This window comes from Suricata suricatta, chromosome 5 (genome assembly GCF_006229205.1).
Source record: "Suricata suricatta isolate VVHF042 chromosome 5, meerkat_22Aug2017_6uvM2_HiC, whole genome shotgun sequence".
Taxonomy (NCBI): Eukaryota; Metazoa; Chordata; class Mammalia; order Carnivora; family Herpestidae; genus Suricata; species Suricata suricatta.
In genome coordinates, this window is record NC_043704.1 from 61,198,601 (window position 1) to 61,212,403 (window position 13,803).

The 13,803-nt window shown below is 36.0% G+C and overlaps 1 long non-coding RNA gene across 1 annotated transcript in view; it reads right to left on the minus strand.

Moving 5' to 3' along the window:
• The window catches only part of LOC115291765, a 597,304-nt gene that overhangs the window by 344,265 nt on the left and 239,236 nt on the right, over positions 1-13,803 (minus strand). The window lies entirely within an intron of this gene.

Sequence of the window (13,803 nt, forward strand, 5' to 3'; positions counted from 1 at the left end):
CCTATTTCACAGTAATTTAAAAACCGCTTCATTTCTTTTCTAATGATTTCCTTTGTTACAGTGAGTTTTCTTCCTAACACTTTAGATGTTTTATCTTAGATTAATTCTTCTACTGCAGCGTTTCTCAGACCTAGAGGATTTATTGAAAACACAGATCCCAAGCCTCATTCCTCTCCACCATAAGATCCAGTAGGTTTGAGATGAGATACTAGGTATGTATTTTTTAAAAAGACCTTTGTAATACTCATCCTAATGATCTGATGACCCAACTTGAGTACACCATTCTAATGGTTAACCTTATACATTTTAATAAGAGAGGTAAAGTCCTATTTTTGATTTGATGACTTTAGAATACAACTTTGGATCCTCGAGAAAATTATGAAACTACTCCACTGCATTTGCTTTTGCCTTCACTCTCTCCTTCCTCCTCACCACCAGAGTAGGATTGAACTTTTAATTCTTCATGTGGTCATCCTCATAGCTTTAGATAACACATCTACATCTCTGTCATGTAGTTTGCCAGCTTCAGGTGGTACCGATCCCTCGTTCTCTGCTAATAAATACAGGTAATCAATGCACACCTTCTTCCTCCTATTTCCTCTTTCCCTTTCAAATTTCTCAGGTTCTGTCATGTTATGATGTCTATATCATCAAGATTTATACCATTTACTTTCCAATCTATGACATACTCCCCCTGCCCCATTCCTACTGTTTAGTGAGAAGTCTAGTTTCAAGTCACCTAAATCCACTTATCTCTCATTGTTTCTTTCCATTTTTCAGTAACTGAAATTTATCATTCACAATTTTGCATTGTTTGTTTACCATTATAGGTCAAGGTGTGATAGTCTCTGAGTGCTAGCAAGTTTAAAATTTTGAGGCAAATCCAATCTCTCCCCTTTGGATCCTTCTTCTGTATGCTTTCCATGTTTCTTTCTTCTGCCTTGAAGTTTCTGTAACTTGATCAAGACGGTCTCAGTTCTTACTGCTCAGCACCACGATTTTCCTGGGATACATTGTGCCCTTTCAGGACTGCCTTTATTCCATAAAAATTGTCTTCTTTTTACACTGATACTGTTTTCCATTTGTTCTGTTCTTTTTTTTTTTTCCCTTACAAACATCAGTCATCACTACATTTCTGTTGCCTTTCAAAGGTTTAACATAAAGTCTTCATTCATTCACTTTTAATAGATAACACATTTACATGAGTCCGAAATAACAAACATTTGAAATGATATACGGTAAAAACTCTCTCTTTCATCCTGTTTTCCATCAACCCAGTTGTTACACCATTTTCTGACGGATAACCATTGCTATTACTTTGTTTGCTTTTTAAAAAACAGCTATGTAAAAATAAGAATAAAAATAAAAAACAGATATGCCAATGAAAACAAAAATATATTCTTTATATATGTTATATTATACGCACTGCCCCACAGCTTACATTTTTCACCTAAAATGTACATACTGGATGGATATCCAATAATTAATCTAGTCCCCTGACAAAACATTTACATTGTTTCTAATATTCCCAACAACAAACAGTGCTGTAGTGAATAGCCTTGTGCATGTATTATTTTACTCATGTGGAATAAGTTTTTAAAACCAGAGATGATAGGTCACAGATTATATGTACCTGTTATTTTGGTAAATATTATAACATTCAATTTGAAGTTGTTATTTTTGGCATTTTGATAGATGAAAAATGCATCTTGATATATTTCTAATTTGTTTATCTTATCATGCATATTTTAATCTTTAGTTCTCTTATAATATATGAATTAAATATCCATTAGTATGTTTAAGTGCCATCTGAATGTCCTGTGCCAGTTTTCCTATTGAGTTGTTGGTCTTTTTCTTATCAATTGCAGAAGCTCTGATTTATTAGGGAGATAATGTTTTTGTCTGACATATAAGTTGCTAATCATAATGATCACTTTCTCCCATTATTTTAAAACTATTTTTAAATTATTTATTTTGTTTTCTTTTTCTTCCCTACAATTCTGGCGGTATTTATTGCTAAACGTTCTTTCCTTCTATTGTCTACATCTAAAATGGCTCTTCATCCTAGGACAGTTTTATTTTTTTCTTCCATATTTTTCCTGTTCTCTCACAGCTCATTTTATTTCTCTTTTTGTTATCTTATTTCTTTGATCCTATACATCTAATCTTTGACTTCTAATTTTAAAGAAGCTACAACGTCTTCCATTTCTTTGCTACCATGAAAAATATGTTATTATTTTCTGGTATATAACTCTTTTCCTAGTGTTACTTTTGTCTTATAATTTGGTAAGCATGGGTCCAATGCTGGTTCCTTTTTTATTATTTCTCATTTTTCAGTCAGTTAATTTTATCAGCCGTTTGATGACTAAGAAAGGCTGAGGAAGTGAATTGCAGGAGTCAGGAGTTTCCTTTTGGTGCCGTATTTCTTAGCACATTATAGCTTTCTCACTAACTTCACCACATCCATTGCCCAAGGGATATGCCTCTGCTCACTGATTTCCCCACTTAGGTTAATAGTAGCCTAAAAGGGTCTGCATGAAGTCGTGTATGTTACACATCGTACGGGTCATGATTTAGTGTTTCCTTTTCTTTTCCTCAGTGTGATCAACATGGCTAAGTTGGTGTGGCTTACTATCTCCAGCTTGCCACCCCTCACATGCTAACTCTGGTTTCTCGTTCATTGCCATCTACTCTGTTAACCTCTGCTGTAGAATGAGGCTTTCCGATACTTCTGCAGACCAACTGTGGCCTTAGACTTTCCTGGTCCATGTAAGTAATTGTAGCATGTGTTCCTTGGGGTCATTCCATCTGTTTTTGAAGGTTCTGCCTTCTGCATGTATTTAATTTACTCTCAACATCTCCCCTTGACTTGGTCTAAATTTCATAGTATTCCATGGTTTGTGATTTGTGATTATTCCTGCCTTTTAAAGGAAAAGAGTTTTCATGTGTGTCATATTTCTTTGTTTTGGGGGGGGGTTGTACAAGATGATATAAAATGGGATTTCATTTTCTTTTCACGTATGTCTTCTTAATTGGCAAAAGCAGAACTTCACTTTTTAGCTCCCCTCCAACCCTTTCCTCAATTAAGTTCTTGGCCATTTCTGTCCCCAAAACTGGACTAATCCATTGTAAGGTGTCAAATTCAGTATTCATATTAGTTGACCATTGCATGTCTCCCTACACAGGCATATTTGCATTTAAATAGGGAACTTTACACCCTATGCTAAGCTTTGGACTTCCAGATGAGGCTATGAAATGAAGCTGTGGTTGTAGAATGACAAGTAATATGGTGGATGTAGGAAAGAAATAGAGGACCCCAACTAGAAGCTGTGAAATTATCTCATGTGGGTGAGTGATAAAGTTGTTTGACTTGTTTCAATCTCTTGAATTTGCTACTGCAATGCCTCATTTCCCCCCTGTATAATAGAAGAATAACAGGAGAAAGTAAGCTTTCTAGTTGACTAAACAGCTTTCTTTTAAATATTAGGTATAAATCTTTAGAATTATTTTCTGTTTTTTAAAACAGAAATGACTTGATAGAGTGAAAACATACTGAAGTAAATACACTGGACTTTTAAGCACTGTGGAAAATAAAATTCTGGCAAATCACTTACATTACCCAAGCCTCAGTTCCCCTACCTGTAAAATGGGTATAACAGTATTTCTTTTCCTACCATATAGGCTTTCTGTGAGTGGCAAATAAAATAGCATGTGAAAATGCTTTGTAAACTAATAAACAATCAAAAAAAGTACAAGGAATAAAAGAATGATCCAAATAAAAATAAGGACATATGATACTGTTGAAGATGATGTAGATATATAAAACAGTTTATCCTACAAAATGATGTGATTTTATGGCCCTTTTGTGGACTGTTTCTAATTGTTCAGCTCAACTTTGAACTACCGTTTAATTTTTCACTGCTTTCTGTGAGTCCGCCTCTGGTAACACCACTTTCTCTTTTCCTGCTTCCTTTCCCCAGCACATTTATATAGTTCTTGTTTCTTTCTTTGTGTTTTCTGTTGCCTTAAATCTGGTACAGAAGATAGCACTGAATAATAAAAAGAGAAAGCAGCTTTGGAGTCAGACAGACATAGTTTGAATCCTGGTGTTCTGTCCTTGTGCTTATGTTAATATTCCTGAATCTGTTTCCTCATCCATAAAATTAAAGTTATAAGTATTGTTATGACAAAAATTAGATTATATTTACATAAGGTTTGGTACATAGTATGTTACATACTATATATGGTACAAAAATAAATTTTAAAATTAGAGATTCCCAGGGGCATCTAGGTGGCTCAGTAGATTTGAGTGTACAACTTTGGCTCAGGTCATGTTCTCATGGCTCATGCGTTCGAGTCCTGCGTCAAACTGTGTGCTGACAGCACAGAGCCTGGAACCTGCTTTGGATTCTGTGTTTCCTTCTCTCTCTGCTCCTCCCTCACTCGCACTTGGTCTCTCTCTCTCTCTCTCTCTCTCTCTCTCTCTCTCTGAAAGATAAATAAACATTAAAAAAATTTTTTTTAATCAGAGATCCCCTGAAGGGCTAATATAAAAGTTCTTGGACTTTATCAAACTCATTTGCTTTTTTAAAAGCATAGTTTGCTTATTTCTATGTTCTTAATTGATATTTCATGACACTTGACAACTGATCTATTGCCCTGCTTTGATCGAGAGCTTTTCTATTCCATGAACTGTTTCACTTTTCTCTAAATGACACCATAGAATCTACTTTTCCTTAAGATCTACTTTATGTTGATGTCCTTGACTAATTTTAGAGTTCTAAACGTTTCTCTGTTTCAATTTACATCTTTTTGTCTTAATTTTTTCTAAAATAATGTATTCTAATTTTAATCTTCAGGGCAAAGATCATGTGGTCTCTGTTTATAATGCTTTGGATATTCTGTAAAAACTATACCACTATTAAGTAATCTTTATATAAGTGAATGTTCTCGATTCCACCAAATTTATCTACTCTGAGCTCATTACTTCTCATTCCTATAAGATCAAAGAATATAATATAGCAATTATATATACATACTTACATATATACACACATATATAGCCATTTTGCAAACATTTCATAATCATTTAATAGAGATCTTCAACATACTAGTATAGATTCATATTGTTACTAATATTGTTAAGAAGAGGAAACAAAGATGGAATGATGAACACTTGTCAGATCTCATAGCCCAGGCCACCAGGAAAAACAGTAGTAGGACTCAGTCTCTTACTCTCTGATCTGCTGATACCCTGTTTAGCTAGGTTTACCATAGCATCAGAGGAAGAAATGAATCTATTCATTTCCAAGTATTACTATTTGGAAAAGATCTGCTCAGTATTAAAGTGGTGGTTCTCTTTCTTTTCAAAATAAATAAAAAGCAAATCCCGGTGCTTCTTGGGACTTGGGATTGGAAAGCAGGGCAGGAAAACCACAGCTCAGGGCCAGAGAGCTGGAAGAAGGTAAAGGAGATAAAATGGGCTCTGGGTGCATCCTCATCCATCATTACATGGGGGAAATGTTTAAAAAGGAAGGCCACTACCTTCTCTCATCTGAGGCTTTCTCCAGAACCTGTAGGAATGGAAGACACACTGCTGAGTCTTCATTTGGGGAGCAGCAGGACAAGGCAGTTTCTCCTTAGTCAAATGAACCCCTTCCTGACAGCTGTGGGGAAATGCGCCACCAAGTCCCTTTGAAAATTACTCCTAAAATTACTAACAGTTAGTCAATTAAAAAAAAAACAGCTTCAAAAAGAAAACACTGTGGAGACCAAATAACATCCTGAACTTGATGTGACCTTCCTAACATTTCCTTAAAGGCCTCTGAGGGTAGAAAGTGGAAAACACCCTGAACTGGGATTTAGGAGACTTGATTTCAGTTTCAACAATTTTGCTATCTGGCTGTGTGGCCTCAGACAAGTGGCTTGACCTCTCTGGCTGGATGATCCGTCATATTTTAAATGAGGGAGGTGGTTATTAAGTGATGTCTAAGAGATCTTCTAGGGGTAAAAGTTCCTCAATTTATAATAGTAATAATTAACATTTGATGGTTCTTTACCACCGACAAATGGTTTCCACATATATTATCTAATTTGACCCTCATGCCAGTTCTGAGGTAGCATTATTATGATTATGCCCATTTTTACAGGAGAGATTCAGAAACCACAAAATGGCAGAGTTGGCACTGAACAGATGTTCCCAAGAGGAAAATACCCCTTCAGTAAAAGAAGCAGCTGATGCTAACGAGGATAAGCAATAGCAGATAATTTAGTCTGGGAGCCCTGTTTAGGGGTGCGACAGAATTTCTGGATGCTGCATCAGGGTAATGATAATCCACCATGTGGAATGTTATCTGATGATGTATTTATCAAAAAAAAACTAATAAAAAGAAAATTAAAAAAAGATACAATAATTGTTACTGCACTACACCCTAATGAATTATTGTGTTCAAGGTTCCTACAAAAAAAAAAGTAATATTATACTCGGCTTATGTTTTAATTGATTTATTAATATTTTATCACAGGAATGTAATTTAAGCTCCTCATGATTTAGATCTCATAAACCTTTAGCATTTTGCAAATTCAAATTCCAATTTAAAGCCAGGGCGAGCAATTAACTTTTCTATCATCTTGTCAGGGGAGAAGGTTCGTGTTTAATTTGAGACAAAGTGACAGAAATATATATACACTGTATGCATTACTCCAATTTAATTTATGAGTCAGCACCATCCACCTTCAAAATGTAGATTTAATAGAAGGGGAGGAAGAAAAGGCCGTACTGTCATGATAGTGCTGTGATATCTGCCCTAAATTTCTTATACATGTATCTCCAGTCCCCGGTTTGTTGAGATATCAGGCTAGATTGACTGCAGGCCTATTTCCGATTCTTTTGTTTTAAATTCAGTTAGTAATTACTTGCTCATATAGCACACCATCTCACGGACATTATGGGGAGCTCCTACCCCTGTTTCCGGGCCTACTCCTAACCCCCTCCTCCATTCCTGGTTTCATAGAGAGCTGCCCCTTCAGGTTTGTCCTGAAGCCAGCTAAATGAGACACACTGGGGGAAAGATTGCCTTTGGGTCATTTCTTCATCCCTTTTCTCATTTTCCAAAGCGATCTTTTCAAGGCTCTTTACCTAAGACAAATAAGCAGGTACAAACAAACAAAAAGCCCAAGAAACAAACAAACAAAAAAGAAAAAGGAAAACCTCCCCACAACTTACACGATATGCATTACAAGTTAAAACCATGGTACTTTCCAGTGATCCTTTACAAAATGTTTAAGGACAGGATCAGAAGAAATGAGCTCAAACCACAGAAGGTAGTCAGGTGAACTGAAGGGAAGTGCTTCCCTTCGGTGGTTATTAAACACTGGAACAGGGCTGCGGAGAGAGGTTAAGGAATTCTTCCCAGCTCGGTTATCCTATAATTCACCAAAGGCGCACAATGCTCTATGCTGATGAGATGACTTACATGACATCTCCTCCCTGGTTCAATCAAAGGGAAGCAATTTACATCTCAAACCAGTTCTCTCATCAGTGGGAATAAAGACTGCAGAACAGAGACACAGCAAATGTGCTTATTTATACAGCATCAACTCAGTTGCCACTGTTCTTTATTATTTTCCTTTGCTCCCTCCTCCTCTGTATGGTGGCCATTTTGAATAGGATGCTTTAAATTCTAAAGTGAGAAAAATACAGGGCTAAGAACAATTCAGGACCAAAATTAACTAAAGATTTCTTGTGATTCTGACAATCACTGGCCTTTGTGGTGTCAGGCCAATCCCTTTGTTCCATTTAAAAATAAAATCGGATTCCCTTTGCAGACCACAAGAAGGGAATTAGAAGACGGTTAATGGAAAACTCTGGAAGGTAGCCTGACGAATGTTTATTCACTTTCCAGGCATGCAATTCAGTGCTACATAAGTGAATGCAGTGCATTTGTCAAAGAAAGGCTATGTTGAATGAGTGTGAGGTCTTCATTCATAAAACAAGCTTATTTTACTAATAGTCTCTATTAATCTCAGCTTAATTATGTCAGACGTTTTGCACTTGCACACAACCGTGAAAATCGCCAAAAGTGCATTTACTGCACCTGCTTAAATGCAGTCATATCCCTAAAAACTATTGCAGGAGGAAAATCTCCCACAGACATGGCTTTTAGGCAGAATATGGGATTATGGCAGAAGGGTTTAAATACATGAGGTAAAAATGGTAATCATATTCATCAAGTACACAAAGAAGTAAAAACAAGAAGCTCCAGATAATTCTTTTTAGTGGACTCACTAAAATAACAATAACAGCTTGATGAAGAGAACATGATTGTCGAAAGCTTGTCCATTTTACATTTTCTCTTTACATAGTGCAATAAAAAGGGAGCACCTGCAGTTTCTACTTGTGTGGGTTTTTTTCTTCTTCTTCTTCTGTTAGAAGAAATCATGGGCCATCATATTTGTTTTAGGAGTTACTAGTCTAATCTCTGACACTCTCTCCCTACCACAAACTTTCATTTGAGCCCTCTGGGAACACCTATGCTGTGCAGAGGTGGTCTGCGTCCTTAAAGTAGTCTTTGCTTCACACTCCTTTTCTTCATTCAAATACGTCAGCCCTTTATCATTTCAGAAATTCTGCCCAAACAGGGCTTCTCTGTCATGAACGTTTTTAGACAAAATATGTTGTCATTTCCATCCTTTGGTTGCATCTATTTTAGTATAGACACCAGCCGCTGCAGCATCCCCAAAGTGGTGTCCTAATACTTCTCCAACAAAAAAATACCGTTAACTACACATTGTGGATATTTGAAAATGCCTAAGAAAGCCATAAACTTAATTACATTGGAGAGCTGGTATGAGCTCACATGAAATTTGAGCTATCATTATTAAAAATAGAAATTGCATTTACTTAGTGCTTCTTACAGTATACCAATCAGCCTTAAACTTTCAAGGTTTTATAATGAGACAAAGCAATATTTTTACAGAAAAAAAACATAAAATGTCTGAAGAATTTAATAGAAACATTTTACATGTCAAGAGAAGCATTCTTTCTCCCTTTTCACCTCCCTCTCTTTTCATCTCTTTCTCTGGCTTCTTCCCCTTCCTCCCTCTTTCCTTCCCATTCCTTCCTCCTTTCAACCTCCCACCTATCCTCTCTTCTTTAATTTGGGGGAGGTGGTATTTAACTTTGAGTAAGGAAATCATTATTTTTGTTTCAGAATCCACATGCTTTTACTACTCAAAGCTCTGAGTTGGAAGATTTAGGATGAATTCTTTTGGCATTCTTCTTCCCCTTGGAATCTAGAGCTATCCCTCAAGGTTTCAAGTCACTTCCAAACATTCCTACAATGGCCTCTAGTATTCCACACTGCAGTCTGTGATATACCCTGGCAAGGTAGTCTTTCATAAAAGACTGCACTAGTCAGTGAAGAACTTTTTTTCCAATTACTTTTGTAAAGGCACAGAGTAAATGACAGTGGAGTTAGATAAAGCAAAGGTTCAAACTGAACTTCACAACTACAATGCCACTAACAGACATCATCTGCTTGCGGTTGGTTCTACATATCTAGATTCAAGTCTGAGGTTTTAACTAATCTTTAACAGACAAGACAGGATAAGGGACTAACTCACCTTTCATGTTCCAACATCATAGAAGGTATTGGAGAAAAATTTCTTTCTATGGATGTCTGAAACTGTGAATACCTAATACACAAAATTCTGAAATTACATCAAAATGAGGATCTGATTATGTTTTACAAAATGATTTGCCATAGGCTTCCATTGAGATAGCAACTCCAAACATGCCAAATTTAATTTTCTTTTATCTTCATAAAATTTTTAAGAAAGGGTGCCATAATATAAGAAATTTCAGTATCTTCAGAACAATGTTTTCTAAATGGATAAAGGATAACAAAGTGGCACCTATGGATATGCATTCATTCATCTCTCTTATCCTACAGTCACCCTGCATTTCTCATGGATGTGCACTAACTGTCTTGTGGCATTCCTCCTTGAAGACTTTTGGAGGAGTAATCTTCAGTCTTACCAGGGAAGGTTCGATCCAGTGCCACTGGACAAGGCATTCAGTCTTTCTATGGTTTTACTAAAATCAAAAATAGCATGAAGACACATTATAATCTAAGACTGGAACTCACATAAGAATGCCTTAATGTCCTCCAGTCCTATAAGGTTGTATAAGAAAAACTAAGTGTACATCATTTGGGTCAGTTTCAACCTGGTTCTTCAGGATTTTGGAGATTGTCAAAAGTCATAAAGTATTCCTTTTTTCCTAGGACACACCAGGCCAAGTTCCACCTCAGGGCCTGCATACTTCATTTTACCTATGCCTGAAAGGATCTTTCTCCAGAATTTGGCATGTTCACTCTCTTTCTTCTGGTCTCTACTAAAATCACCTTTTCAGGAAACCTATACTGAACATAGTATCTAAAAAAGCTTGCCACTCCCTACCCTTGCTATCATACCCTGCTTGATTTTCTTCAATTTTCTTAATTTTTCCTAAAATTATCTATTTACTTGCTTCTTATTTGTCTTCTCTACTAAAATATAAGCTTGGTGAGCCAGACTTTTCTTATTCCCTGTGGTATCACTAGTGTCAAGAACTGTGCATATGGTGGGTAGTCACTACATATTTGTCAAGTAAATAAAACTTACAGCTAAGATACTCAGCTTTGAAGTTTACAATTTACTCATTCCATCTGCTGATGCGAGAGCATCACGTACAATGACCCTTCACCGTCTAGACAATGTATGAAGTCAACATTATCACTATTCTGGGAAGAGTATGTTCAGACCTGGTTTAAAATCACAGCCTGTTGCTGTGGCACATTTATGGTCTGCCATTTTGGCTAGACCACCGAAGGGATGGAATTAACCAAAGGGCTGACAACACACACACACACACACACACACACACACACACACACCCCAAATAAAACCCACACAACAAAAAATCAAACAAAAGCCCTCCTTACGCATGGAATTGGAGTGCATTACTACTTTAGTCCAAGCCAACAACAGCTAAAGAAGAGAGGCAACAAGCAGAAGACCTTTGGAAACCATTTCACCAGAGCTGCCACCTGTCATTTGTGTTAGAAGAAGCAATCATCCATCTGTACAGGCTGGAGATTCATAAAGTCCTAAATATCATGTGCCTACCCCAAACTAGTGATTCTTTAGACATTTTTATATCACAAAATAATGAAATGGCATGATGTTTATTTATTTTCCTTTAGATACACATTGAACATTTTCTTTACGGTGGTATTCAGCTTTTAAAATGTGAACACCAATTAACTGAGGTATTTTTGATAGAAGAAAAAAATGTCTATCATAATTTTAGTGGCAATAATAGTTCTGTACATTTCTCTTAGCAAATTTAACCTCAGATTTCTAAGCACTATGCAAACATTAATTTACTAAGTTCTGCGGCGTTCTCCATGTGAATTAGAATATTATCACATCTTCATTATTTTCAGGTGAGAAGCATATGGAAGGGCTCATAGCTTGCCAATACCAAACAGCAATACTACTACTACTACTACTACTACTACTACTACTACTACTAATAATAATAATAATAATGTGAGTTCCTTTTCTTTTTGAAAGGGAAGATTAATGAAATAAAGAATATATCTAAAATAGCATAAGCTAATATTTCGGCATAGAGGCTAAGGGCTCTGAATAAACATCCCTGAAAAAAATAGAGTCAATCTTTAAAAAGAGTAGTTATAAATTACTGAGCATTCAATATGTGCTGAGCACTGCTCTAAGAGCTAGAGTACACGACTTTGCTTCTTGCTCACCACTGAGAGCTAGGAATGTGTCCAGGCCAGAATGCACGCTGATCAATACTTGTGATAAATGTATGAATGAGAGAAGCACTCATGGTTCCCAGTGACTAAACTGTCTAAAATTTGTAACACAACCTGTTTGTATACTGGGAACAGTCTACATAAATGCTTGCTGTTGGAAATGGCGGGGGGGGGGGGGGAGGAAGAGATTTTACTTGACCTGGGGTGTATGTAAGTCTAGAGTCACAATGACCCTTTTTACAATAGAGTTCATCTATTTAACAAACATTTGTTGAACACACACCATATGCTAGGTATTATAAGAGGTTCTAGAAATAAAGACAAGGTGCTTGTTGCTACAGAACTTAAATTATTATTTATGTGTCTGAGAGAAGAATGTCTTTGTGTATAATATAATTACGAGGAAAGAACTTTTGATAAACCAGTGATTCTTGTTTGTTTTTACCATTTTACTATCCTAACTTGCTAATGTTTTGATAATTCAACCCATAAGGACACTTTAGCAAAATGTAGGTGTACTGATTAATTAAAACATATCTCCATAAAGTGGAGAGGCTATCTGGCAATTGGCTAGACAAACTAATGTTTGAAAAGATCATTTAGGCACAAGGGTGAGTCCTGGAAGGTATAAGTCATCTATTTTGCCTATCCATATTGTCAATTCTCAACTTCATCTACACAAGTCTTCAGCTTCATGTGGGCTATCCCAAATTGGAATACAGCCATAAATGAATAAAATTAAAGATAATACCATTTCAATGAAAAGAAAGAAGTACACAAAATAATAATAAGACAAATAAGGTCTTACCAACTCCCTATCACATATGGACTAATTAGAAAAGTTACTGCTATGACGGTTGGCAGTCTCACATATGTTCACCCTCTGAGACCATAACATGTGCTACTTCCTTCTACTACACAAATTCTCCCAAAGCATAACTGACCAAAGTATAGTGTGTTGAGGAGTATGCATAAATGAATTAATTTCACTCTGATAATCTACTGGAGATGTCTGTTTTCTCTAAAACAATCTCAGGTTTTTTTTGGCTTTACTCTTACATGAAATTAAGCCATTGCACATATTTCTGCTTGTAAACTCACTCTTCACGTATGTTACGGAAGCTGAGCTCTGTAAGAAAACTAAGGGGTCCAAGGCAACCTAAGTTTCCCATTTAACCATTGCTAGTGGCCTGCTTACGATGCCTCTTCCAAAAATAAAGCTGAAATACATGTTTTAGCTGGGAATTCAGCAATGCTGGCAAAACATTCTAAATACTTTTTGGCAAAGGAAGAAAATTTAAAAACTGACATTTGATTTTCAGTATAGAGAAATCAAGAACTAAATACAGGTAATGTATCTGCTTTAACCTGCTGCCCTGTGCATTTGTAAAACTGAAATTTGATATCTAAAAATTACTCTTCTATACAAAATTACTCAACATTCCCTTTCTGTTTATACACATTTATGTCAATGATACAACAGCCCCAGGCATTCTACTACCAATCTCCCTGTACATGTCCATTGACATTGTCTCTATCAAATTCAACTCAATAAAATTAAATGGAATTAAATAAAGCAGTCTTCTTGAACCTCAGTTTTTCTCATCTCTTATTGTATTGTACTTCTTTTCATTTCTTATTTATTTAGCTAAGGCAAAAAGGTTTCCAGACACAATTGCATTTTCTTTCCTGGTCTCCTATTTCTTAAGCATTTTTTTCTTTGAGTAATGTTGTTCTTGTCAATCGCCAAAAATACATAAATAAATAATCCTAATAGTTCCATGAAAATAAAAAGGTATGATAAAGTAACTGCTATCCCATAACAGAGAAGACATTTTAACCTGATGTTTAGCACAAAATTTTCATCCGATGCCATTAGTTTTCACATAACAATATCTACAACTATTGCCTACTTACAGAAGATTCCAAGTTATAGGAGGCAGGTGAGTGGTAGGTAACTCAGGGAGAAACTTGGTAA